At 44.9% G+C, this 26,708-nt stretch overlaps 1 long non-coding RNA gene across 4 annotated transcripts in view; it reads left to right on the top strand.

The window, feature by feature from the left end:
- Positions 1–26,708, top strand: part of LOC311604868 — a 224,458-nt gene that overhangs the window by 63,035 nt on the left and 134,715 nt on the right. For 2 of the 4 annotated variants that reach the window (XR_014781712.1, XR_014781713.1), the window contains exons 2-4: positions 3,498–3,545; positions 14,485–14,556; positions 14,978–15,097. This is a non-coding gene — a long non-coding RNA (uncharacterized lncRNA). Of the gene's footprint in view, positions 1–3,497; positions 3,546–14,484; positions 14,557–14,977; positions 16,549–26,708 lie in introns of those variants that run through there. The other 2 variants (XR_014781714.1, XR_014781715.1) reach the window with 1 other exon arrangement.

Genomic DNA, 26,708 nt, shown 5'->3' with positions numbered 1-26,708 from the left:
GGTACTCAGTCATGGTTTACTTTTTTTTTTCCTTTTTTTTTTTATTAATTTATTCTTGTTACATCTCAATGGTTATCCCATCCCTTGTATCCTCCCATTCTTCCCTCCCTCCCATTTTCCCCTTATTCCCCTCCCCTATGACTGTTCTTGAGGGGGATTACCTCCCCCTGTATATGCTCATAGGGTATCAAGTCTCGTTTGTTGTGTTTTGTTTCTCAGTTCTGGGGATCCCCCAGACATGAAGGACAAGAACTCTGCCTCTGAGCTACCACTCCAGAATCAACCACCATCATCTAAGGAGTGACTTTACTTATTATATGATAATGTGGAGTAAGGGAAAGGGATGCTTCATAGTGCTTGTTTTCAAGCGTTCTGCCTAGATTTCATTAGATTTGGAGCAAAGCAGCCCGAATTAGTGACACTTTCCACAAATGTTCATGGATCATCCTCTCAAAAAAGATGTCCTGTGGTACCCAGGATGGATCTTTCTGGTAAGGTCAGCTGCCAGGAGGGTGGCAGCAAGACACTGGGAAAAATGTGGCATTTAGAGTGTATCAGGTCCCACCCAGCTTTGCAGATGATCTGTGTGACTTAAAGATGCTACTTATTTGGTGTCTCTAGGTTGCCCCCTCCCTCTCCCTCCACTCCCCCCTCTGTTTTTCAAGACAGAGTTTCAATGTTCAACAAGAACCCTGGCTGTCCTGGACTTGCTTTGTAGGCCAGGCTGGCCTAGAATTCACAGAGATCTGCCTGCCTCTGCCTCCCAAGTGCTGGGATTAAAGATGTCTTTAGTCCTGTTGCTATAGTGTCCACCTGAATGTCAATAAACAGCAGCTGAAAAAAAAAGGGTGTGCTCCATTTGCACCTGGCTCACATTTCTTAATTAAAAAAAAAATGTAGCTAAAAGCTGGGGAGATAGTTCAGCCAGGAAAATACTTGTGGAGCAAATGTGAGGATCCGAGTTCAATTCTCAGGACCCATGTGAAAAATCTGGGCAGGATATCATGTGACTGTAATCTCTGCTGAAGCAGAGATAGGGGCACTCTGACCAGCCAGTGTAGCCTACTTAGCAAGTTCAAGAGCAGTGAGAGACCCTGCTCTCCTGCTCCCCACCCCGGAAAAAAAGTGCCTAAAGAATGGCATTAAATTTTGTCCTCTGGCCTCCAAATGTGTTATACCAGGTATTCATCTACACCTCCCCTTGTAGACAAACACAGAGGTGCTCAAACCTACCTACCTACATACATACACAGCCATGGCTGGTGGCAGCTACCTTGTAACGCGGGAGGTTTCGTCATAGCACAGACTTCCCATATCCCAATAAGTAGAGCATCAGCTCCTTAGTAGATGCTCAATAAAAGTCTGTTGTCTTTACAAAATAGCTAAAGACTATTGGTGGTGTGTGCCACAGAGCCTTGCGTGTGTTGGAAAGAGTTGCTAGCTGCCAAAGTTCCGCAGAAGTGAAGGATGCTATTGTGCTTCCCTCAAGGAAGCTAGACACGCAGTAAGAAAAAGAAGACTGGAGAGATGGCTCAGCAGGTAAAGGTACTTGCCATCAAGCCTGATGTCCCGACTCCCGTCTCTCGGACCCACATGATGGAAGGAGAGAACCGGTTCCAGGGAGTTCTGCAGGCTGTCGTCTGCCTCTGCCTTCAGTCGTGGCACACATACCAATTCCCCTCCAATAGTTAAATAAAATACAAAAGTGTATTTTTAAAAATAGAAAAGCAAAAAAGCAGGGGCAGCGGCTGGGCGATGGTGGCACACATCTTTAATCCCAGCACTCAGGAGGCAGAGGCAGGCCGACCTTTGAGTTCAAGGCCAGCCTGGTCTATAGAGTGAGTTTCAAACAAACAAACAACAAAACCCAAAACAAACAAAAAGAAAAACAAAAATGGACTAACAAGATGGTGGGTAAAAATACCTGCCACCACGTCTGACAATTGGACTTTGATCGCAGAGGCCACGTGTCTCCTGTAAGGTGTGAATGTTGTCACTCATATATTCATATACACACACAACATGGATGTTATGGCACACGTATGTGCTCTCTTGCTCTCTATCTCTATCTCTCATACACACACAGACACAGACACACACATACACTAAATAAATAATAATAATAAATATAACAAAGAATTTTGAAGAACTTTTAAAAACTAAGTGTCCGTAGGAAATATTTGTTATCATGAAACAAGTCCTGGGCCACATAAAAGATAGTACAGGAGGAAAGTGTCCTCAGAGCAGCTTTAAATATGGCATAAAAATGGCCCTTTCCTCTGTCCTTTCTCACTCTCTAGTTAACATATTCAGGCCGACCTGGACCTTGGGAGGGTTTGTGGAGTTCAGGTCACTGGTGCACAGCATTGCACGACATTTGCATGCCTTGTGCAAGTTCACTGTGCTGCGTCCTTCCTACAACCTGGGACATGGGGGCTTGTCTGGGATAGATGAGCCATTGCCATTATGGACCCTGGTGTGGCCAAGTCTGTGCTGCAATGGGAGGCAGAGACAACCCAGGTGGTCTCCACACACTTGCCAAGTGCTTTCAAAATGTGTTTATAAAAATAAGCACAACCTACACTCTCTTATATCTAGGGGGGTTTTGTGACTGCATTGAAAAGCACCCACAGCACATTCAAGTGCTTCTGTCACACTTATCTAATAGGACCTTAGATCAATTTTTGTAAATAAATGACCCAAATGCATTATTGGTAAAGTGAGCCAGTGTTGAGTTGAGTTCCTGATATTTTCCTCATATCTTATTTTTTAGTGTATTTTTTTCTGGACATACCTAGAACCAATTGTGAACAAGAGGCACAACATTATTCCTAAAAATAAGGAGACAAGAAGCCTTGAAAGTTTTCCAGTGAAGACTGGGATGGGGCATGGCCACTACTCTCTCTCTCTCTCTCTCTCTCTCTCTCTCTCTCTCTCTCTCTCTGTGTGTGTGTGTGTGTGTGTGTGTGTGTGTGTGTGTGTATTGTGTGGATGCACATGTTGTGGAAATTTATTTTTTCCTTTTACCACATGGGTCCCAGGTATTGAACTCAAGTTGTCAGGCTTGGCAGCAAGCACACTTCCCTGCTGAGCCATCTCACTAGCCCTAGCCTGTATTCTTTCTTTCTTTCTTTCTTTCTTTCTTTCTTTCTCTTCTTCTTTCTTCCTTTCATACTGCATGGTGCTTTGAGAGGTCAAGAATGGATAGCTTTAAATTAGTGAATCATATACTTAATGAAATCATTAGATAATCTTTAGGTTTCAGGCAACCAAATCTCTGTATCTCCAAGACAAGAGAGTATTTCTCTACTCAAGTCTCTTCAGATTCAGAAGAATGAATAGCCTGACTTGAGTCTTTGGGAAGGCTTCCGTACAGCCTAGCAAAAGGACAGTTCTAAATAACAGATGGAACTCACCTGACTGATCTTGTGACAGATAACCGACAAATATCCTGACACTTGCTCCTAATTGCTCTTTCTTTTCTGCCTCTACTACAGGTGCTGGGAACATTAAATCTTCATGTCCAGAGTACAAGAAAACTAAAGGTGCTCCTTGCTCGGTAGCTACTGGGGGTGATGGGAGGCAGGGTTGTGGATACATGGTCTGGCTGGATGTCCTAGTCTCTCTTTCTCCTCTCTCTCTTAACCCTCCTTCCCTCCCTTCCTTCCTTGCTCTCTCTCTCCCTCCCTACCTCCCTACCTCCCTCCCTCCCTCATCAAGTGCAGATATGGTACCTGGCATGGTGATACCAGTTTCCAGTCACAAGGAGAGACAAGGGGCCCACAAGACCACCTGTTCTCATTTTTATTGCTGTTGCTGCACATGTATGTTGTGTACGTGAATGTGTGCTCATATATTTGTAGGTGCACATTGTGTGCAGGTGTGTGTGAAAGCCAGAGGTTGATGTTGGTTGTCTCAGATGTCTCTGCACTGCATATTGAGGAAGGGTCTCTCACTTGAACTCAGAGCATTCTGATTTGGATTTGCTTGCTCCCCAGAACAGGGACTACAGGCAGGCCATTGTGTCTGCCTGGCATTAACATAGGTGCTAAAGATTCAAATTCTGCACACTTGTGTGGCAAGTTCTTTGCCTGTTTCACCAGCCTCCAAGGGCCCTAAATTTTGAGTTCTTGAACCACCATTGGTGGCTACTAGCCTCTAAACTCCTGAGAGGAATCTACCCCTACCTTGTTAGACAGTTCTTGGTGGGGTCTGTATTATTTGCACTTGACTTCAAAGCATCGTGAGTTCATCTTAAATGATTTCATGTGACAGAAATGCATAAATCCAATCAACTGCAGCAAATAGGTTACTACTGTCCAGATTTGTAAATTGCTTCCAAAAGCAATGAAGTCAAGCTTGTGAGGTCATTGGTTTGTTTTTCTTTTTCTACTAATTCTTTGTCACTCTCTTTTCTGTCCCATCCCTAAGTCTCTAAGTCTATTCTTCTCCTCCTTATTATTGTTATACTATTATTGTTGTTGTTACTACTACTACTACTACTATTACTACTACTATTGTTATTAAATCATACAATCTTGGGTGGAGCCCAAGCTGGCTTCAAACTGGCTATTTAACTGAGGATGACCTTGAACTTCGAATCCTGCCTCATCCTCCAGAAGTCTGGGATTACAGGCATGTGCTACCCTAGTTTTATGTGCTGTTGGAGAGCAGATCCAGAGTCTCATGCATGCATCACAAGAACTCTGCCAACTGAGCTCCAGCCCCAGCTCTCATCTTAAAGTCACACACCTGTCTGCCAATTTCTCTGTATGCTGTGCCCTGAACCACAGTTCTCAAGTAGGACGCATCTATGTGTGGCCACTGATTGTTTAGACTTTCTCATGAAGTCTCCACACACACAGTGATAACAACATTATTTCTCTTGGTTTGATATTGGCTTGAGGGATGGGGGTCACTGGATCTTCCTGTTTTTACTTTTTCTTACAAAATAAATTATTGAGTTACAGTGTAAGTAATCTGCCTCTACATGCCAGTAAACCTGCACAAAGAGAGCGATGGCCACACTGAATGGAACAGAGAAACTGCATTAGCAGCCACTGGTCACTTAGCAAATGCTCTGAAGCTCGACTATGCCTAGTTCAGGTGAGGATGGGCTTTCTATGAATAAGCAGGTGTTTCTATCAAGGTCTGAAAAAACTGATTGTTTTTAAAAAATAAGACTCAGGACAAAACAAAAAGTCCACTAAAGTGCTCACTGCTCTTTCAGGGAGTTCAGTTCCCAACGCTTGTGTTGCATGGTTCATAAGGTTCACAACACCCGTAACTCCAACTCCTGAAGATCTGATGCTTTCTTCTGGCCTCCTTAGGTACACACACACACACACACACACACACACACACACACACACACACACACATACACACACTCCAAACAGGCAAACTAACAAATTCAATTTCTCTTAGCAAGCATAATTATCTTTGGAAATAAAGTTCTTAAGCCAGAGATAGTAAAGCCATGTCTATCATCCCAGCTCTCAGGAGGGTGAAACAGAAGGACTGTTGTTAAGTCTGAAGCCAGCCAGGGCTATATAATGAGAGTTCCAGGCCAGCCTGGGCTACAGTGTAAGGCACTGTCTTCCTGGCCAGCCTGGGCTACCGTGTGAGGCTTTGTCTTCCACTCTACCCTCCCCTCCCCCACCACCAAAGAAAGAAACTAAGTAGCTGCTAAATAAAACGAGAGAGTTGGGTTTGGTTTTATCTAAGGCTCTGTCCAGCTTCTTCCTGGAACACAATGTCTACTTAGGGGGCCATCTCAGAAAGTACATGTACACAGGGCACTGAGAAAAGGTTCTGGAATGTTAGGGTCATGGAAAGAGCAAGGAAGCCAGCCTGAAGGGCTTGCAGCTGGCCAAAGCCACACCAGTTTGAGCATTGTGATGTGTTGTTTCATAAATAGTTAAAGCCAACCAACAAAGCAGGGAGGTTTAAGTCTTTACACACAGCATGAACAGAGTGAGGAATCTGAGCCACCAAGCCATTGCTCCTCTGTACACATAAGTCACGAAGGACGGGAGAGAAGTAACTGCAATGAGCAACCTTGTCTTTGGAAATGGACCTGAATATTGCTCAAAGGAAGGGGTGCGAACTGAAGTTACCCATCACCTAATGGCATAAACAGAAAAGCATCCCTTATGGGTTATTCCCACCAGTGATGCCTAGCCAAACAGGGGAGGCTTGCATGGGCCTCTCTTACTCTACAAGTATGCCAGGCTTGTGGACTGAGGCTGAGCCACTGTTTCCCACAGAAGAAAGGTGACAAGTATGAGGGGCTTAGCTTGCCCTCCTCCACTGTATGCTAGTTTCCTTTAGAAGGGATGTAGGATTCTGGGAACTGGGTCCTTTGGTTGATAGTCCAATTCTGAGATTCCTCGGTGGAATTTTAATTCCCCTCCCCTCCAGATTTGAAGACAGCAATGTACCTGGTGTCAGTTTTATGGCTTTGATGGTTGTGTTGTGGTTTTTATAGAAGAATTTCCCTTGAAGGTAGGAAAAATGTACACTAAAATATTCTAGATGATGGGTCATCAGGCCACTAATGTACTCCCAGATGGTCCTAATCAAGAGGTATTTGTATGGTAGCTCCAGCATCTCTGCAAATCTGTGATCATTTAAAAAGGTAAAGTGTGAAGCTGGCTGTAATGGTTCACTTTTGTAATTTCACCACATGGGAAGCTGCGGCTAGCCTGGCCTAGCTATATAGTAAAAGCTCTGTCTTTTAAAAAACATACAAAAATCTTCCAAACAACCCCCCATCCACAAAGAATTTATAAAAAGTCTCAAAGAAAACAATTATTTTAAAAAATGTTATCTGACTTATCTTTTGCAAAACACTTATTTTTGCTTGCATATGTGCACACCTATTGCTTGCAGAGGCTCTGGCATAGAATCTCCTGGGACTGGAGTTACAGACAGTTGTAAGTGACCATGTGGGTGCTTGGAACCAAACCTGGGTCCTCAGCAAGAACATCAAGTGCTCTTAACCACTGAGCCATGTCTCCACCTCTGCCCTCCCAAGTAATTCTAAAAAGCAACCGCCCCCACCCCCAATTTTTCATCACCAAAAATAGACAACAACTTTGTTTCTGTAGAATTTGCCTGAGCATTAACACCATCACCACAGGGCACAAGAATGTGGGTGCCACCCCCATTCAGAGTGGGTCTTCTCCCCTTCTGTCATCTCTGGAAATATCTCACAGACACACCCAAAGGTGTACCTCGGGAATGCCCAAGGTGTTTCCTATTCAATCAAATTGTCAGTCAAATTAACGATGCACTGCATTTTATATAAAAATCTTGCCCTGGGCGTGTAGCTTCGCTGGGAGAGTCCTTGCCTAGTACACCCAAGGCTATGGATTCGAGTCCCAGCACTGTATAAACTAGGAGTGGTGTCTGTGCCTGTAATCCCAGCACTTGGACAGCAAAGGAAGGAAGACCAGCAGTTCAAGGTCAGCTTCCACTAGTCAGTGAGTTTGAAACCAGATAAAGCCACATGAGACCCTCAAACAAAACAAACAAACAAACAAAAATGAAGTCTTGCCCATGATTTGTACTTACTGACATCTCTGCTGACCCAACTGTCTGGATCGCTTTGCCCACAGGATGGGGTTCGTTTTTCCCTCTCCATCCTTAGGATGGTATCTTTGATACCGAATGGAAACTCAAACTCTGGAGTGATTCAGAATCCTGATTAAGGTAGCAACACTTGCAGGGAGGAGAGGCGAGTACTGCGTCCACATGGACTTCAGCCTCATGTGAGTATATGTGAACTTGTATCAGCAGGAAGGAACATTCTAGATCAGCTTCCTGGGAGGCAGCTAGATTAGACCTTTGGGTTTTGGTAGAATGCTGGACACTAAAATGTGATCCTGGGCAAGTCACTTGGACCCTGTGTGTCTGTTACTGGTGAAATGTGGAAAGTGTGTCATGTAACCAGTGGGATGTTTTGTATGAAGGTAGTAGGCTTCCTGTACATCAGGAGTCTCGGGACACACCAAGCACCTGGAGGTGACCGCTGTGTCAATCCACATAGAACAGGGTGTACTTTCCAGTCACAGCTACATCGTACATTTCTCCATGGTCAGGCCATCTTATTCGGCAATACAGCCAACTCCACATCACAGTAGCTTTTAGAGCCACCAAAAGCCCATTATTATTGTTTTCTTTAAGCAAAGACCACCATAAACCCCTGTGACCTTCTAGGACTGCTTCCCCTTGGGATGGCTCAGCCTCCTTCTTAAGACAGGTTTTTATGGTGCTGAGGCAAGAAGAAAAAAAAAAAAAAGAGGTACAGCTGAGCTGGAGTCATGAGATGTTTGAGTCAGATAGGAAATTCAATTTTCCCTCACATCTCATTGGTAAAGGCCAGACCTATGGCTTGATATAAATGCACAGAGCTAAAGTAATGTCATCAGTTGAACTTCTAAAAAGCAAAGGACAAGTGAGAGCTCTGGTGACTACCAACCTATTAGGAGAGGAAATTTTAATCAAGTGTTATTAGAATTGTCAAATTTTTAAACCACACAAAAACTTTGGTCGCTGCTCTAGTGATATCTGAAGGTGCCCTTTCGAAACAGGAGTGTAGCTGCATGTGACATTTAACTTGCTTTCTCTTTCCCATTTCACCATTTTTTGCAGTTTTATGATTCAGAGAAGTGATACTGAGTCAAACCCAACACATACTAAGTGCTTACCACTTACTGATGGATGAACACTACTACAAAGAAACTACATTTAAAAAGGTAATGGATTGATAGATAGTATTTAATATCTCAAGTCACAAGGCCAGCATGGAGCCAGAAAAAGATTTTTTTTCCTGCATATTGCCATTAGACTCAAGAGTGCTTTTATTACTTCCTTGAGAAAAGCTGGACCCAGCAGATTTATTTATGTCTGTTGGCAGTTTCCAAATGTGATTGCAGTCTTCAGCCTAGGACTCAATTCATGTCCAGGATGTTTGGAGAAGCCATAGGGCAAAGCAATGCCCGGCACAGTAAGAGAGGGTACCCTGCTGTAGTTACGTCACAGTGCCTCTCCCACACCACTCAGATTCTACCTCCTGTTAGTCTCATTTCCTGTTGCTGTGACAAAAGAAAGACCCCCGACAAAGGCAACTTAAGGGAGAAAGGGTTCGTTTGGCTCCAGGTTATAGTCTGCGATGGTGGAGAAGGCAAAGCGCCAGGAATGTGAGGCATCTAGTAACGTTATATCCACAGTCAAGAGCAAAGAGCCGGCGAATCAATGCACTCAAGCTTGCTTTCTTCATTCTTATATAGATGCCCTGCCTAAGGAATGGTGCCACCCACAGTGGGTGGGCTTCCCAACTTCAGTTAGTGCAACCAAGGTAATCATCCTTATTCATGGCTACAGGCCAACCCAGGCTAGGCAGAGTCTATTCTCAGGTGACTGTAGATTGATTCAAACTAGCCATTAAACTAATCATCACCTACTATGCAAAGTTACTAAGCTCCAATCAGAATTGGTTATCATTTAAATGAATAGCTTGCCTACCTTCTTCATGGTATTCTGGGAAATAGAATCAAGGGACTATTTAGGAGGAGGAAGGGTACTAGCGAGAGGGGGATATCGATAACTAGAAATGGGAGAAATCAGTAGGGGTGCGTGAAAATGTCACAAGGAGATCCATCTCTTGGCCCTGGGAGATGACTCAGTGAGTAAAGTGCTTGCTGTGCAAGCATCAGGGCCTAAGTTTGGATCTCCAGGACCCACACAAAAGCCAGGAATGGCAGCCTATGCTTATCACTCCAGTGCTGGTGAGGTAGAGAGAGAGATGGCTCTCCAGATCATCCCACCAGCAAGGCCACCTAGCTGAACAGAGACCTATGCCTTCAGTGAGTGACACTGTCTCAGAAATGAAAAGTAAGGTGCAGATTGATAGAGGAAGTCATATAGCATTGACTTCCAGCCTCCACCCAGGTACACAGGCACAAGGGCACCCCACATATACATGCATGCACCTGTATACTCCACACCAAACACACATGCACAGAAGCTCGCTTCTTCATATAATAACTCAAATATTAAAAATAGGAAAGAATGGTGATCTGTACAGAGGTTGTAATCTCCTGTTCCTGAGAGGCTTCTTAGACTAACAAAGGGCAAAATCAGTCACTCTAGAAACCCAAATGCTAGCTCGTACCTTGCTTCCTTGCTGTACTTTAAAAATGATAAATGGACATCTGTATGCAAAGAGGAAAATCGGAACCGGCTGGGTTTGTATTCTCAGCTGTTACCCATACTATGCCAAAAGAGAGACTTCGATTTCATTTTAGCATCCAGGAGACATCAGGTCCAATTTAATTTGATCCCCAAATGACCAAGCTGATTGATTGTCAAGTCTGGTTTTACTCCACAGTAACCCTTAATCTCTTCTCATAATTTGCAGTGAAATGAATGGGGTTGGCTACTTCAGGCATGACTAAGGGAGGTCTACCAAACCTCCCCAGGCCTTCTTCAGGCCAGGTGGGGATGGCCTGGCTGCACCCAGAGAGCAACAGGTGGGATGAAGATTAGGTCACGTGGTGGGAAGGGGTAGCTGCAGGCCGGCAGCTGTTGAAATCCCAGGTGCGTGTGTGAGTTGGCAGGGGTACAAAGCCAGGAGAGCTGCTAACAGCTCAAAGTCCCTGGGCTGTGCAGCTGCTGGCTTGGCGCTGCTTGTGGACCCACCTGTAGTGTTGACGGGCACACCCCGCTCTTAGGAGCAAGAGAACATGAAAGGTCTGGGGGAAAGAACAGCCAGCCACGCAGCCTTGTAGGCAGGAGGTTGCAGGGAGCAAGCTTGCCCCCTCACTAATAAAAAAGAGTGGGCTTGAGACCAGACCCCCTCCGTGCTTCTTATTTACCACGCAGCCCTTGGAGGTCTGAAGAAATGATACACACTTTTCTTTCTATCCAGGGGCCTATTCCCAAACACCCCTAGGAAGTAAGTGGCCAGGGGGGAAAACAACCCTGAGCTGGAGGGTAAATCAACAGGCAAAGATACTGCGAGTGGGAAACCACAAGGGATCAAGACTGAGACAGAAAATGAAAGCTGCCCAGCCTGGGCTCCGGGACTCTATACAGAACGTCCTACAAGCCAGCGTGTGTTAAGCTGTCTCTGTCCTACACAAAGCCCTGCTGTGGCCTTCACAGGACGGAATAGGGCCTCGGCTCTGAGGCTAGACCTTCAGATTCAATGGCTGTGAAGTAGGCATTGTTTCTCCACCTTCCAGCACAAAAGGGAATGGAGAGCAGCAAATTCAAAGGACTGCAGTATGCATAGGTGAAGCAGCCGTCTCTTGCCAGTGTGCCAGTGTGCTGGCTTCAGGGGGTTGCAAGCTGTCATCCTGTGTTAGAGCCAGCTTCCAGAACTCTGAAGCAGGACAAGGCCACTGCCTTCTTGGTTCTCCCATCTCTGCTTGTAAGTACAAACAGCAGAGCTGCTGGCCTGCTCCCATGTGACTTCACTCTCCCTCACTTTGTAGCACAAGGATGCTACAGATCTGCAACGTTCTACCCCCCAAAAGCATATAGTTTCAACTTGGTTTTGGGAAAAGGTCAAAGTATTAATTAGTGATCTTCATGTGTGGGTCCTCAGGTCACTGGGGGTGACCCCAGAAAGGATGAGATTGGAGGACCCTGGTCCCTTTCTTTTATCATTTTTCCCCCTTCCAGGATTGTGGTAAGAGTGGCTTTGCTGTCTTGTGGTGGGAATCAATCAAATAAAGGGCTGGACCAAAAACTGTGAACCAAAATAAGTTTAAATTTACTTAAACTTAAATCAAGACAGCTCTTTTCCTTATGGGTTGGTTGTCTCAGGAGTTTCGTCATAGCAACAAAACACTGATAAAAACAAGACAATGCAGGGAAGTTACCGCATACTTGCCTGTGTGTGCTCTGCTGCCCCTTGGTGTGGCCATGTGACTTTATCTACCAAAGGATCATAAGTGGAGGGTGCCTAGAAAGGATTTTGAACTTTGGAACAACATATTTCGGACCCTCTTATTTTTGTGGTGGAATGAAGGTGCATCTATAGTCCATCATGCTCCAAAGACAAAAGCTCCATGCTAAACCTGCCTCTGAGGGACACAGAAATAACCAGGGTTCTCACTGCCATGGCTGTTGCTGTGGGATCAGCTCTGACTGCCAACATCAGGATCTCTCCTGGCAGAGGATAGTCTTGGGGCTCTTAGACTTGAGCGGGCATCTGTGGTCATTCAAAGGTCTCTCTAGATTCAGAACTCTGGATGGAGCCTAAAACTTAATGTTCTGATGACCCAGATGATGCTGATCCAGACCCTAGTGGGGCTGACCCACCTGATAGAGATAGCTGTCATAAACCCTTGGACGGCTTAACTGCTCGCATAGAAGCTACGGTTGGTTTTCACACACTCCCGCCTGTACATGCTTTCTCAGGTACACTGCCCCAAGAACCCTCACACGTTCACACAGTGAACCTAATCTCTCACCTCTAAGATGGGGCTAAGAGTTCATTGAGCCTCAAGGTATTAATATCCAATAAAGTTTACTCTCTCTTTGGATTCTAACCAGAGAAGAACCATTAAATCAAAGAAAAGAATCTCTATTTTTGTTTACAATGGAATTTGTTTCCTTGTTAATTGATGTATACTGATTAAGCATATTTATGTGAAGTACTGTGATAATTTAATATATGTTTTTAATGTGTAATGATCAAACAAAGGCAATTAGCATTTCCTTCTCCTTAAACATTTACCATGTTTAAAATGGATGTTTGTATATCTGGGTGCATGTTTATGTGTAGCTTAGGCACGTGTGCATGCATACATGTGTGTTTCAGTGTGCACATGAGTGTGGAAGAACAACCTTGGGCACCATTTCCTGTAAGGCCTGGAACTTACCAATTAGTTTAGCCTGGCTGGCCAGAAGGTCCCAAAGGACCTGTGTCCACGTTCCCAGCATCAGAATTACAAATATAGGATACCACACCCAGAATTTTTCCATGCATCGTGGGGGTCAGGTTCAAGCCTTCGTGCATGTGGGGCAAGCATTGTAACTACTATGCTGTCTCTCTGACCTGACCTTTATCAGTCCTTGGTAAACCTTTCGGAGGATGGGAAATTGAGACAGGACCTTACTCTCTAGCTCAAGATGCATTTGAATTTACCATGTATCTGAAGCTAGTCTCGAACTCACGATCTTCCTCTGGCCTCGGTCTCTCGGGTGCTAGGATTACAGGTATAAGCCACTGTGTCCAGCTGTGTTGGGAACCTGAAATTTTCTAGTTCTTTATAAAACATGTAAGTTGCCTTAACTATATAAAAATAAGCAAATAAAGCATAAAATAAACTATAGCTGCCTCGTGGTACTTAGACATACCAGCATCTATTTGCCCTATTAATAACCATTTTTTGATACCCATTGTCCAGCCTTCTTCTAGCCCCTCCCTACCCTCATTTCCTTTCCTCTAGCGCCCACTATTCCACTCTGTCCAATGAAATTTTCTCAGCTTCTGCTTTTTGGTGAGAAAAACACCTCCTTTACTTAACGAAATACCCTGTAGTTCCATCGGTGTTGTTGCAGATGATACCATCTCATGGATTTGGCTAGATGACATTTTGTTTTGTGTGTATATATATATATATATATATATATATATATATATATATATATATATATGTTTTGTATATATATGTATATATATATATATATATATACATGCTTCCATAAACAGAACCCTTAGTCAAAGCATCTCAACTTTTTTCCCCCCTTCGGAGGCAGCAGGATCACACCCAGGCCCTCCCACCTGCCAGGCAAGCTTCTGCCAAGCTATACCCCTCACCCAAGAATGTCTACTTGTAACTTGGAGGCATTGTCAGAGCCGAGTGGATGAAAGTGAACTAGAGTTTGTGCACCATCAAGTAGGCAATTCCGGTTTCATGTTGGTGTTTCCTGGGTTTCTTTCCTTATGCCTAACCATAGAACCTGGGGCAAAGTCTTTGACTTCACTAAATCTCAGCTCCCCATCTCTGAATTTGAAGTGATAATATTTATCAGACAGACTTGCTGTCAGGCCTAGGGATGTTAGGGAGTCAGAGGCAGGGTGAGTGCCAACCACTGGGGAGTAGAATGCGTCTTATATAGCAGAAATAAACAGCAGAATAGATGCACAAATACCAACCCAAACAAGCCCTGGAAACACTGGTGCTTAGGGGAAAAAGAGGTAATGAATCACTTTTATAAATTTAACAATAAAAGGACATGATATCAAATCTATATTATAATTATATTTATTAGCATTAGAATGGGAAGGAGAACAAAATATGGACGTAAAAACTTCAAAAAGAAGTAAATGAACATTTCTCAGATTGGTAAAGGCCTGTGTCAGACACTACTAAGAAGCTACAGAGTTGACACCCTGTGGACGGGACGGTATCAGGCAAGAGCCTGGTGACAGCTCACTAACACCCACTTCTTCATCTACAGAACTGAGTCCTGATGCTTTACATAACCCCTGGGACCAATCAGTGCCCCATCCTCTTTCAAAGGTGCCGCCAGGTGAGTTCTGATTAGTGTTAAATGCCTGCAAAAGTCACTAGATACTTCTGGGGAGTTTTCCACCACGCTTGATAAAGAATTTGGAACAAAAGTGCGTGTCAGAGAGAGATGGAGATGATCTAGAGTGTCTGAAACCCTCGCCTTAGCTGACGCAGTCCCAGGAAGCCAGTTGTCCTCAAGGCTCACGGTGTCCTTAAAGGCGCAGACAAACGGCCTTGGGACATGAAGCCTTGGGATGGTTCATTTTTTGGAACAAACCTCTGGGGGTGTCTTCAAGGGCATTTCCAGAGGGAGCTAATGGAAGAGGGGACACCCATTCCAAATGTGGTTGGCACCAACCCATGGGTTGGGGGCTTGGCGGAATAAAATAGAATAAAGGAGCTGAATACTCGCTTTTTATCTCTCCGTGCTTCCTGACTAGGGATGCAATGTAGCCGGCCACCTCCTGCGCCTGCCACCATCACTTCCCTTGGATGATAGACTGCACCCACTCAAACTGTGAGCCAAGGTGAACCCTGCCCTCCTGCATGGGCTTTCGCAGGTATTTTGTCACAGCAGTGCTAATAAAAACACATAACTGGGCATTAGGGTCATTACACCCTAAGAGGGAACAAAATCTATTTTAAAAAAGCAGTTGTAAGCAAATGTAGACCTTAGCAGAGTGATTTCAAAATACTTTCTGTTTGTAAAAAAATAATTACTTCCTACACCTCTGCCCCAGCTTCCCTGTACAGTACTCAACATATGCATAAGTACCTTGGAGTTTGCTTTGATTGAGAAATTCCGTAGAGAAAACGGTTATGAACTTCAGTTTGCTCATGTTTCTCTTTCCTAAAAACAAAGATATTCTTGTCCTCTGTCATCTGACTTGTTTCATTAACAGCGCATCTAGCACAGGAAACCAGAGCCACACATCTGCTGCTAATAAAAGTCCCTGATCAGCGATGCCCACTGCCTTTCAAAACTCATTTCCTTCACTCCCAAACTGGCATGGACCTGGCCAAAGCTGGTTTCTGTTGTCATCAAGACACAGTAGCATTGCGCTTTTTCCAAGAGGAGCAGATGACCAAGTCAAATCTGAGTCAACTGCTCAAGGTTATTGCACATTTCAGCCTTTAATGACAAGTTGGCATTCTGATTTATTAAACTGCTGAAGATGCAGGTTTAAAAATGTAACATTCTCAACGCTTGGTAAAACTTGGTTGCAAGTCACAAGGCTAACTGACATTTGATAATCAAAACAGTCACATTTTCAGTAAAAACAGATTCTCAGCGCACCATCCTTAGGATTCTTTCTTTCTTTCTTTCTTTCTTTCTTTTTTTTTTAACAAGAAAGATGGATTTAGATCTGTGAGCTCTGATCCAGGCTTAAGGAAGAGACCATATCTAGAGAACTTCAGTAGGCTCTGGCCTCCACTTGTTTTGATGGGCAGTTCCACAGTGAAAAAGATTATGAATTCAGATTGCTCATGTTTCTTTTTCCTAAGAACAAAGCTATTCTCCTCTGTCCTCTGACTTTTTCAGTAAGAGAAAGTGTGGAGAGCCACAGATAGCAGCGCCCCCTGCTGCTTCCCCGGCGCAATGCGCCCCTTTTGCGCATGCGCAGTGCGCCCCTTTTTTGTGCATGCACAGTGAGCAAGCCCCTTATGCGCATGCCTGAAGGCATGGCGTGAGGTGGCATGATTCGAACAAGGCATAGCGTGAGGTGGCGTGATCTGAACAAGGCGTAGCGTGAGGTGGCGTGATCCGAACGCACCAACCAGGAGCGACAACGTGGCAGTCTCTGATAGGACCAGGCACACTATAAAGGTTCTGTGGGCGCTTTTCCCGGGGTCACTCCAGTAGTCCAGGATCCTGAATAAAACTGTGGCAAGAAGAGTTCCCGGTGTTGGTGTCTTTCCTGCTGGTCGGGGCGGCATCGACAAGAAAGATCCTCAGGTAAATGAGTTACAGATAGACTGCAGTCCTCCCTGTAAATGGTCTTTTTGCTAAGTGAGAAACAGAGGTGTGCATTCATTTGTGTGTGTGTGTGTGTGTGTGTGTGTGTGTGTGTGTGTGTGTCTGTAGCCTGCCTGTGTAACTCTTACTTTCCAAATAGAGTGAGGGGGAATGCAAGAAATGCTCATGATGAGCTGGAAGTGAACTCCCTAGCCAGAAGGGGACAGCCAAGAAACCCATGGAAGAGAGCAATGGTGTCCAGACAGTCTCAGCATTTGTTTCCATAGACCTCTGCGTTGGGCACAGGAGTGGTCAAGGGGTAATTTCCCATGAGCACTTGGAAGGAGAAGGCGGAATGGAGGAGTGAGGATGCATTGCAAGCTCTCTGGCCAGCAGCTGGGGGTGTAGACTACAATCAGAAAGAGTAGGCGGGGCCCAGCAGCAGCTCTGGGCACTAAACAAGCTGGAAGCTGAGCATGCTTCTTTCTTCCCTGAATCCTCGCAGACAAGTCTCCCACACACCAAAGGAGAGCAACAGGCCAGGCAGTGGGTGTGAGACTTCCTCAAGAGGTATCGGCAGGTGTCTTGGCAATGCTAGCACAGAAGACGGAAACAGAACTGAATTAAGGGGGCTACTGTGCACATCCAAGGGGGTTGAGAGGAGACAAGAATTATTAGGGATTGCTGTTCAATTGTAATTATGATCTCATCTACACCCATAGAGGGTGAGCCCTAGAACATTTTGTTTATCCATGCAGAGAAGCAAAGAACTCTAATTGGACCCTGTACAGCTCAATAGTCAACAGAAAGAGGATCCGGAGGACTTCCAGGTCCTGGGGACACTAACAGAGTCTGACAGTACTCTGATCGTCCGATGAGGCACAGGGACCACAAAGCCCTCAGGAGAGCTGAACAGAGTGCATCTGACCAAGGATAGTCGGGAACAGCAGTAAGCGACCCCCATTCTATTTCTTGGTCACCACTCATTATTTCACAAAGGCTCCAGTGAGCACCTGTCAAATGCTATGCACTGTTTGAGGTATAGGAGAAACAGGCGCTAACAGAAAGGATGAAAATCACTGCCCTCCTTGGACCCATCCTTTTAAAAAAAACTAGCAAATAAGATATAGCTTCAATCAGCACATTGTTTTTACCAATAGCGTCTCACGTAGCCCAGGCTGGACTCAAACTTGCTGTGTAACAGAAGATAGCCTTGAACTTCTGATCTTCCTGGTTCCGCCTTCCATGGGCTGAGATTATAGGCCTGTGGCCGTCAGTGTATGTGGTGATGGGACTGAAACTCATAGCCTTGGGTTTGCCTTACACAGGTAGCAATTTAGCTCCTCAAAGAAAAGCTTCTTTTCATAGATTACATATAATGGATATAAGAACAAGGAAGGATTGGCAGAGCTAGTGCCTGGAGCTAAAAGTTCAGAGGGTTCTTTCCAGTACAAGCTGCTCAACTCAGGAGTAGGGAAAACATGTGGCTGGCTTTGCTAGGATGCTGCTCCCCCCCACCCCTCTGTGTGTGTGTGTGTGTGTGTGTGTGTGTGTATGTGTGTGTAGGAGATATGTATGCTCATATGATGCCTGTGATTGGCTGAAACACAAGGCTCCACAAAACAAACAAACAAAACACCAATACCAAGTAAGGTTTCAGTTTGCCTGCCTGCCAAGCTAGGACACAGTTTGCTAGATCTGAACTAAAATGTGAGACAGCCTCTGGCTCAGTTGGTTCCTTTATTCTAACACTACATTGGACGGTAATGAGTGTTAAAATGTGAAGCTGAGAAGGAAGGCAAGAGTACAGGGAGACAGTCTGTGAGATGTTAGTTGGGGAGGAGGGGCGGGGAATCGGTGTCAGGGACCCTTCAGAAGGTTATGAAGACATGAAGGAGGGCATGGGGGAGCAATGCAGACATACTCAAAATATGTCTGCCTTCCAGACAGAGCAGAGAACGTGTTTAACAACCACAGGCAGGAGCATGCTGGTCACTATGGAGGGACAGGGAAAGAGGCAAGAGGCTGGCACCGAGTAGAAAAAGATGGAGGTGGCATGAGGTGCAGAAGGTGACCCAAAATCCATCACGAAGTGCGCCATCATCCTCTCATTTCTTCTTAACTGAGATTTAAAACCAACAACCACGGAATTGAGATGCATGTATCTTGTACAGCTGCCCTAAGAGAGAAGAGAACGCCTGACAGAAGGCCATGCAGCTCTCTTCATATGTGTGGAGATGTCTCACAGAGAGAAGCAATTCAGCTAGATGCATGCTACATCACTAGTACTGGAAAACCAGGGTCCCTCCTGTGGATGTTCTTGGTCTCCTTAATTAATGAGTTTAGGAATGGTCAAAATCAGAAGCTCAAGGACAATTTTATTGGAGTTTAAAAGAAAAACCCCAGGGCAGGCAAGCTGTAAACTTCAGCAGCTGCCCAGAGGGGAAAAAAAAGGGGGGTGGTGGTGGTGGGGGGGTGGCCAAAAAAGGCCATGCCAGTTGTGTTAAGCCAGCATGGAGGTCAGGCAGATGGAGGACAGGCATCTGAATGGTCGGGTGGGGACCCTTAAGCCAAAGTGTCAGTAAGCATGCTTATGAAAGAGACTGAAGGAAACGAACCCTGTGCTTTTCTGCATAGTGGAGAACAGTGTGCAGACGTGGGAAGCTGCGTGTGCAGTTCTATAAGAGACTGCCCGAACTGAGAGTCCGTACCAGTTACTTTTCTTAGTGCTCTGACCAAATAGCTGATGAAGCAGCTCAGGGGAGGATGGGTGTACTTTTGATTCACAGGTGGATATAGATCTGCAGAGAGAGGAAGGCACTATGATGGGCTGGTGGGAGTTGAGGCTAGAAGTGTGGGAGGAAAGGGATGCAGAGTGGTGATGGGGGCGGGGTGGGGGGGCAGCGGGGGGAAGCAGATATTGGGCAGCAAGCAGGCCTGGCTATAAACCTAAGTGACTCACTTCCTCCAGCTAGGCCCCCACCTCCCAAACATTCCACATCCACCCCCAAAGAGGCCCAGCAGCTGGGAAGCAGTGATGAAACACCTAAGCCACTGACTGATATTTCACTTAAACCACAACGGATGAGAAAATATGGACAAGCTGGGGGCAGGGTAGAGGAACGCTCTCCTTGCTGAAATGCTTCTTGGAGCCTTTTTCTTGCACATCAGACCACACTCTTTCAGGGAACACTAGCAAGAGAGAGTCGTCTGAACAAAGTAATAGCACTATAAAATCTTTTTAGTTTGGGTACTTTGAAATTTTAGTGCATTGGAGCCCTTGTTCCATCGTCGCCCCCAGTAGACAACATCATCCTAGATAGAAGTTTCCTGAAGGAAGGGAGGTTTCACATCACACTCCTGATGGAGTCTGAACCTCACAGGGAGAGAGTGCTGGCCCAGTCAAGAAAAATTCAAAGAAGGAGTTTTTAAAAATGTCAACAGGCTAGTCTGGGCCGCTACTTGAGTGGCAAAGAGGACACCCCAGAGGGGCACAGTTAATACTCTTGCCACTTGTTTGGACGAATGACCAGAGGCTCACTGCTGGCATACGGAGACAAAAGAAAGCATAAAGGCACCATCCTTCTATCCAGGGTCCCCTCCTCTGAGAGGGGGCACAGTACAGCAAGTAAGTATCAAGTTTATTCTGGAAATGACTTTGGACTCCTGTCTCCTCGCCCAGTGAGTCTCTCTCCCGCTCTCCTCTCTCATTTTTTTCTTTTACAAATCATTCTGAGACATTGCATGTCTGGTACAAAGCCAGACAAATTGCACTGTTAACTGTTATCTATAACCAGACAAGATGAAACTTGTCTCAGCTGAGGTTTAAAGGTAGCTTTAACGATCAGGTTGAGATTTGCAAGGATAAATTCCCAAGCCTTGAATTTCCATGGGGATCCCTCTAAGAAGACGTTGGAACTCGTCAGGCACCAACCTTGCAGGTGAAGGGGGACTTGACCACAGAGCTGTCTCTAATAAGTGACAAAAAAAAATCATGTGGGTAACAACTTGACATTTTTCATGTTCAAGTCTCTATTGAAATAGAATTTGTAAATTAATAGTCTTAGGAGACCCATGTAGAAGAAAACCAGAATGGGGAATCATGAACCCCATTAACTCACTTGTCTCAAGCCTCTAATGAGAGGATGTCTGGGGAATGGAGACAGGGCAGGATGCTCAGGGCATGCAGAACCTTTCGAAAGCTCACCAGCATCCATTTCACAAAGCTGGAGCAGCATCCCCCACTGAGTATGCAACAGACTTAAAGAATGACAGCCAGCCCTGTCTGGAGAGGAGGCAGTAACTTCTCCAAAGACACTGTTTACATGGACACATTATCTACTCTGTGGTTTTTGTTTGTTTGTTTTTGTTTTGCTTTTTTTTCTATAGCCCTCCACAGGCTGTTCCTATCAAATCAGTTTCCCCACAGATGAAGAATCTAGTGACTACTACACATAAAATCCAGTGCAGCTTGCTAAGAACTGCACAAGAACTGAATAATCATTGAGATTATGGGGTCCTGGGCAGTGGAGATGGAGAAAATACTTAGGGGGAAAAAAAAAAGATCCACTTGCTGATTATTTTCCAATAAAACTGTGCATCCTATCAGAAAGTGGAGGGAATTAAATGCAAAAAAGATTTATTTAAAGCCAGTTGTACTACTGTGCAATAGACTGCCTTAACCCCATTCTGACATCCGTTATTAAATACATGGTGCTATTTCCAAGGGTAGAAGTCAGCTGAGCTGAACTTGTCCATATCTACAGCACTGCTCTACACTTTTACTGTTTAAAGCTTGAGAAAGTTATATGCTATGTGATGCGTTCAAAGTTTTCACATGCTAGAAAACCTATCCAACAACATAATTATGGATGTGGGGAAGGGAGGGGAATCAAAACACATTGTAGACATTCTCAATGAACTAATAAAAAATAAAGTATAACACCGTTTAGAAATTAACATAGAAACTTATAGTAGCCATCTGGATATCTACTCTGAGACGGAGACTTTATCTGCAGTTGATCTCTAATCCCAGCAGCCTTGCCAAGCAGTATTAATATCCCGATGTCTAGGTGATAAAGCAGAAGCTTGTCAAAGTGTCTCAGGAATAGATTAAGCGTTAGCCAGGATTAACAAAATATACAGAGGCAGGTGGGGCTCTCCACGGCAATGTGAGCATTTCACACAGAGGCCCTGGATTCAACTCCCAGCACCAAAGTAAGACGAAATAGCATAGACTCGAGGCCTGAACTTCAGTCTTACTCCTAAGATTAGTATCCAGGTTTAACAGACTTCTTTACCCTGCCATGAACACAGAAGGCTTGATTTCTTTTGCAGTGCTGGGGCACTGGCTATGGTCCAGGGCCAGCTCAGGAACGTGTTGTAACGCAGTCGCAGCTGCCGGGGTGAGCGCCACAGCTCAAGTTTTCAAATGTGTTGATTTAAGGAATCAGCAATAGTACTGCTAAGTCTTGCAGGTGCTTTACAGGTGAGGCCAGTGAGATGGCTCAGCAGATAACGGTATGCGCAGCCAAGCTTGGCCATGAGTTTAATCTGTATCCACAGTGGAAGGAGCAAGCAGACTCCTACAAGTTGTCCTCTGACCACATGTACACTATGGCACACACACACACACACACACACACACACACACACATGCACACACTCACTCACATATACCTACAAGCACTAAATAAATACAATAAAAAAGACAAACACTGCACACAGCATTTTAAAAAATAAACCATGTGGGTTGAAAAAGAGGGAGAGGGACACGAAAGGCTTCTTCGGTAACCCCTATCCTCCAAACCCTCATCCCCCAAAGTAACAGCCTAGACAGGAGGCCACTGAAGAGAATTCTTACGGCGTGTGACGGGATGATGACGAGTAGCCGCCCACAACTGATGGCTCTGGTGGAGGTGCAGGAGCAGAATTATTCAGTTCTATCCGGGGGCAGGCCACTGAGAGTTTGATCATGTTCCAGAGAGTATACGGATTATACAAAGTGGACTTCTTTTATTTTTATTTTTTTTCAGGGGGCGTAGGTCATGGGGGAGAAGACATGGAAAGACTGGGAAGTAAATGTGACTGGACTACATGACATGACACTCCCAGAGACTCAATAAAAATGTTATGTTGAAAGAAACTTTATGTGTGTGAGTGTGTGTGTGTATGTGTCCTCATGTGTGTACACGTGCACTTACGCAATCTTGAATGTTAGCCTTCAGATGTCTTTTCAGAGTCAGCGTCTTCCCTTGGCTTGGAACTCTACTGCTTAGGCTACTCTGTAAAGATGTAAGCTTGCGGGGAAGCCTTCTGTCTCTGCTTCCCTGGCATGCATGGTCATTATAGGCGCCAACACTGCCCAGGTTTTTATGTGAGCTCTGGGCATCTAAAGTAGTCTGTCCAGTTATGTATGAGGCAAGCATTTCACCAGCTGAGCTATTGCTCAGCCCCACAGCTCTGCATCTGTGTTGGCATGATACATTAAGAGTGAGCAAGCAGAGTGATGTCCTGGAAGCCAGGAGGGCATTGCAGTTCTGGATTCTCCATGCCTCAGTTTCTTCATGGATCATATAGAGGGGGTGAGGCCAAGGATCTTATAAACTCACTATGAATACTCATCTTGGCATCACACCCTGGGCCGTTGTTGATCACCTTTCTAGTCCTACCTGTACTTTTGTCTGACAGTCTGAGCTGACAGGACCCGACCAATTAGAATAATTTCCCCTTTTTTTGACTGAGAAAATACTCTCTACACTTCCACAGTTGTATCGGGTTCCTCATCCTGAACTGCCCAACATCATCTTACCTGAGGACATCTCCACACAGCACCCACGTCTCCTCGACATCTGCAGTTCGGTTTACCAGCCTCTCTCCCTCTCCACTTCTGCAGCACTTGGCTCTCACTCACCGCGTACTGCCTCATTTTCCCTTGAATTATTAATTATTGTCTGTGCCATGTTTTTGTTTTGTTTTGCTTTGTTTTCAGTCTTGGGATTAAACCCAGAGCCTTGCCCCTGGACGCACCAGGCAAGGACTCTACCAGCGAGCTTTATTTCCAGCCCTAGGCCATGTCTTAATGATCTCTGTTTCCATCTCAGTTCTCAGCACAACACTCCTGCATGATGAATGAGAGACGGAATAGAGTGTCATCGAGCAGGGGGACAGGAGTTCCCCTTCTTCTCCAGACTTCACTCTGTAATTAGCTTGGCTGTCACAGAAACACATATGCACAGCAAGCAATTGAAAAGTATGTTTTCCAGGGAGACTGTGACTCTCTACTGCTTGATAAAATTCCTAGTAGGAATTCTTCCAGCGAAGAAGTGATCTTGAGGGAAGGGACTCTCAGACGACATTCCCAAAGACTGGGCTGTACGCTCCTCCCCCTGCAGCAGGCTTTGAGTGTGCATGTGCACACGAACATCTCACTAACACAGATGTACACAAATGTGTATTAACCACCCCAAAGGCATGCACCTGCTAATAATATGCCCATCACTTTATTAATCAATGCATTGTATATTTAAGTGAAGATACTTCATATTTCTCTTTCGCCCTCTTAAAAAAAAATGGTCTTTTGCAAAAGTGTTTCGTCTCAGTGGAGCAGCTGTATTTTCAGGGAGACAAAGGAAACCATGGCTTTTTCTCTCTAGCCTGTTTCCTGACGGTGGCTGAGCCCCTTTCCCTCCTCAGGGTCTGATACAAGGCACCGCTACTCTAGAATGAAGCCGGGAGGAGTCTTTTGACCCTGCACAATTCTCCATCTGGATATGCGACAGTTCTCCCCTCCCCCCAGGTTAGCGGTCGAGCTGTGAGCATGACAGTGTGAAGTGTGACAGATTACTGTAGAATTCTTTGTCTCTTTTCCTTGTGACCTGACTCTCATAACATTTATTTTGTTTCTTCTTCCAAGCTCCCAGGACATGTGGTCATATGACTAAAAGTAGGGAAAACATTGTGCAAACAGTATAAAGGAGCTTTTCATTGTTTATATTGCTTTCATTACATAGAAAGCTTCAATGTGCAGATCTAACAATTTAGTTTATCTACATCTAAAAGTATCAAATGTGATACTATAAAATAATATTAGTATTATCCAGTATTCTTGGCATTACGGTTTTAATTTCCATCTTAAAGAAGAAGTCAGTAAATATAATAGCACAGTTTGTTTGGGAAATGGATGCAGAAACTTGTCAAGTTAAACACACAGATACCCCCACACTACATGCCCCCCCAGACCATAGCTCACCACATGCACACACACATCTTCCACCACAAAGCATTTTACACCACACACATACACACCATAGACACATCACACATACACCCTATACACACACGTACACACACTGCACATAGACCCCCCACATCTTCTCCCCATCCCCCCAACACACATGCGATATACACCACAAACACACCCCATACACATACATCACACACACATATCTCCCCACACACATATCACATACACCCTACACACACACACACACACACACACACACACACACATGTGCTAAGAGACCAGGTAAACATTCTGTCCTCTCTAAGTTAATTAGTATTATTTCATAGCAGTAAGAGTCAAATGGCTTTTATTCTCTTTGTGTATTGCTGTAATTTCCCTAACATTCTATAATGGCCAGATTTGCTTAGCAAAACATATGCTTTACAACAGTTGCACATGATTTACAGATTTCTGACATATAAGCCTCCAAATATAAACTTAAAAAAAAAAAAAACAAACCATTGGAGCCAATGGCATTTAGAAGAAAACTATGTCATTTCTAAATCTGGTTTAAACTGTAACAAAATACTTAATGCTATTTTGGTATAATGTAAGAAAAATAGCATTCTATTGTTTCTCAATAGAGCCCCATCCAGATTTTAGACTCGATTTGGATTGAGGATTGTATGAGAGGCCAGGGATGAGTGCAGAGGATCTTGCAAAACAGAGGAGTCCAGGATGCGATATAAAAGTTGAGATCTGGAAGTCCTGTTGTCTTCACAGGAAGCACACAGGAAGACAATGCTGTGCTTTGTCAGATGGTGGGGCTGTCTGCGTAATACCAGCAGTCTGGGTGTGGTGATGGGTCGGTGCTATGTAAGTCTGATGGATCTAAGTTCAGGTCTGCATAACATGCATAAAAGCCGAATTCGACAGCTTGGATGATCAGAAACTCATGCATAGCTAGATGCTGAGTGGAATGCTGAGCCTGGTATGGGAGAGTGAGGGGATGGAAGGACCCAGAAGGTTCAGGGACCCCACAAGGAGACCATCAAGGCCGGGGATCTGGACCTAGGGGTCCTGCATAAACTGTTGTACCGACCAAGGATAATGCTTGCAGGGAGCTTGGACCCCTGTTCAGATCTAGCCAATGGACAGCTCATTCTCCACTGGGTGGGGCTCAGGGAGCAGGGCCTCTTCTGACATGAACTCTGGTGCCCCCGATTTAATCACTTCCCCTTGGTGGGGAAGCCTGGTGGGCACACAGAGGAAGGGGGGTGCAGACTATCTGGATGAGACCTGATAGGCTGTGGTCAAAAGGTGGAGGAAGAGTTCCTCTTCTGTCAGGGGTCTAGGGGAGAGGAATAGGGTGAAAAAGGGAGGGAGGGTGAGAAAGGGAAGATACAAGTGAGAGGATAACAATTGGGATGTAATCCGAATAAATTATAATAATTTTTTTTTAAAAAAGCATTGTCTTTCTCTCAAAACTAAGCAAAAGACAAGGGCAGATACCTGAAGGTTGTTCTTAGACTTCCACAGGCGAGTGAGCTGTGTGTTCTCATTATAACATGCTCACACACACACACAGAAAAACAGATTTTGACCCTTCTATACCCTGAATTCCCCTAACAAGACATTCTTAGAAGCCAAGCTCTCAGGATGCTCACAGGCTGAGATCCTGCTACACCTTGAACAGTCTTGACACCATTTTCCTAGAGCAGAGCCACGGCAGAGGATGCTTCAGGAAGCAGCATGTTGTCACTATCATGGTTGGTTTTATGGTCAACTTGCTACAAATTAGAATCATCTGAGTAGGCCGCCTCACCTGAAGGATTTTCCCCTTTGCCTTGATTGATGTGGGAAGATCTGCCCTGTACCAGCCCAGATAAAAAAGGTTGTGCCAGGGGAAGCTCAGCTAGATTTATGCTCACTCCCTTGACCTTCCCTCTAGCTGCTGAGCTGATTTGTCCGCTTGCTGCTATGATGCCTT

This window comes from Acomys minous, assembly GCF_964271855.1.
Source record: "Acomys minous genome assembly, chromosome: 9".
In the NCBI taxonomy this organism is placed as follows: domain Eukaryota; kingdom Metazoa; phylum Chordata; class Mammalia; order Rodentia; family Muridae; genus Acomys; species Acomys minous.
Note: the sequence above shows the minus strand (reverse complement) of the source record. Positions and strands in the feature narration are given on the sequence as shown.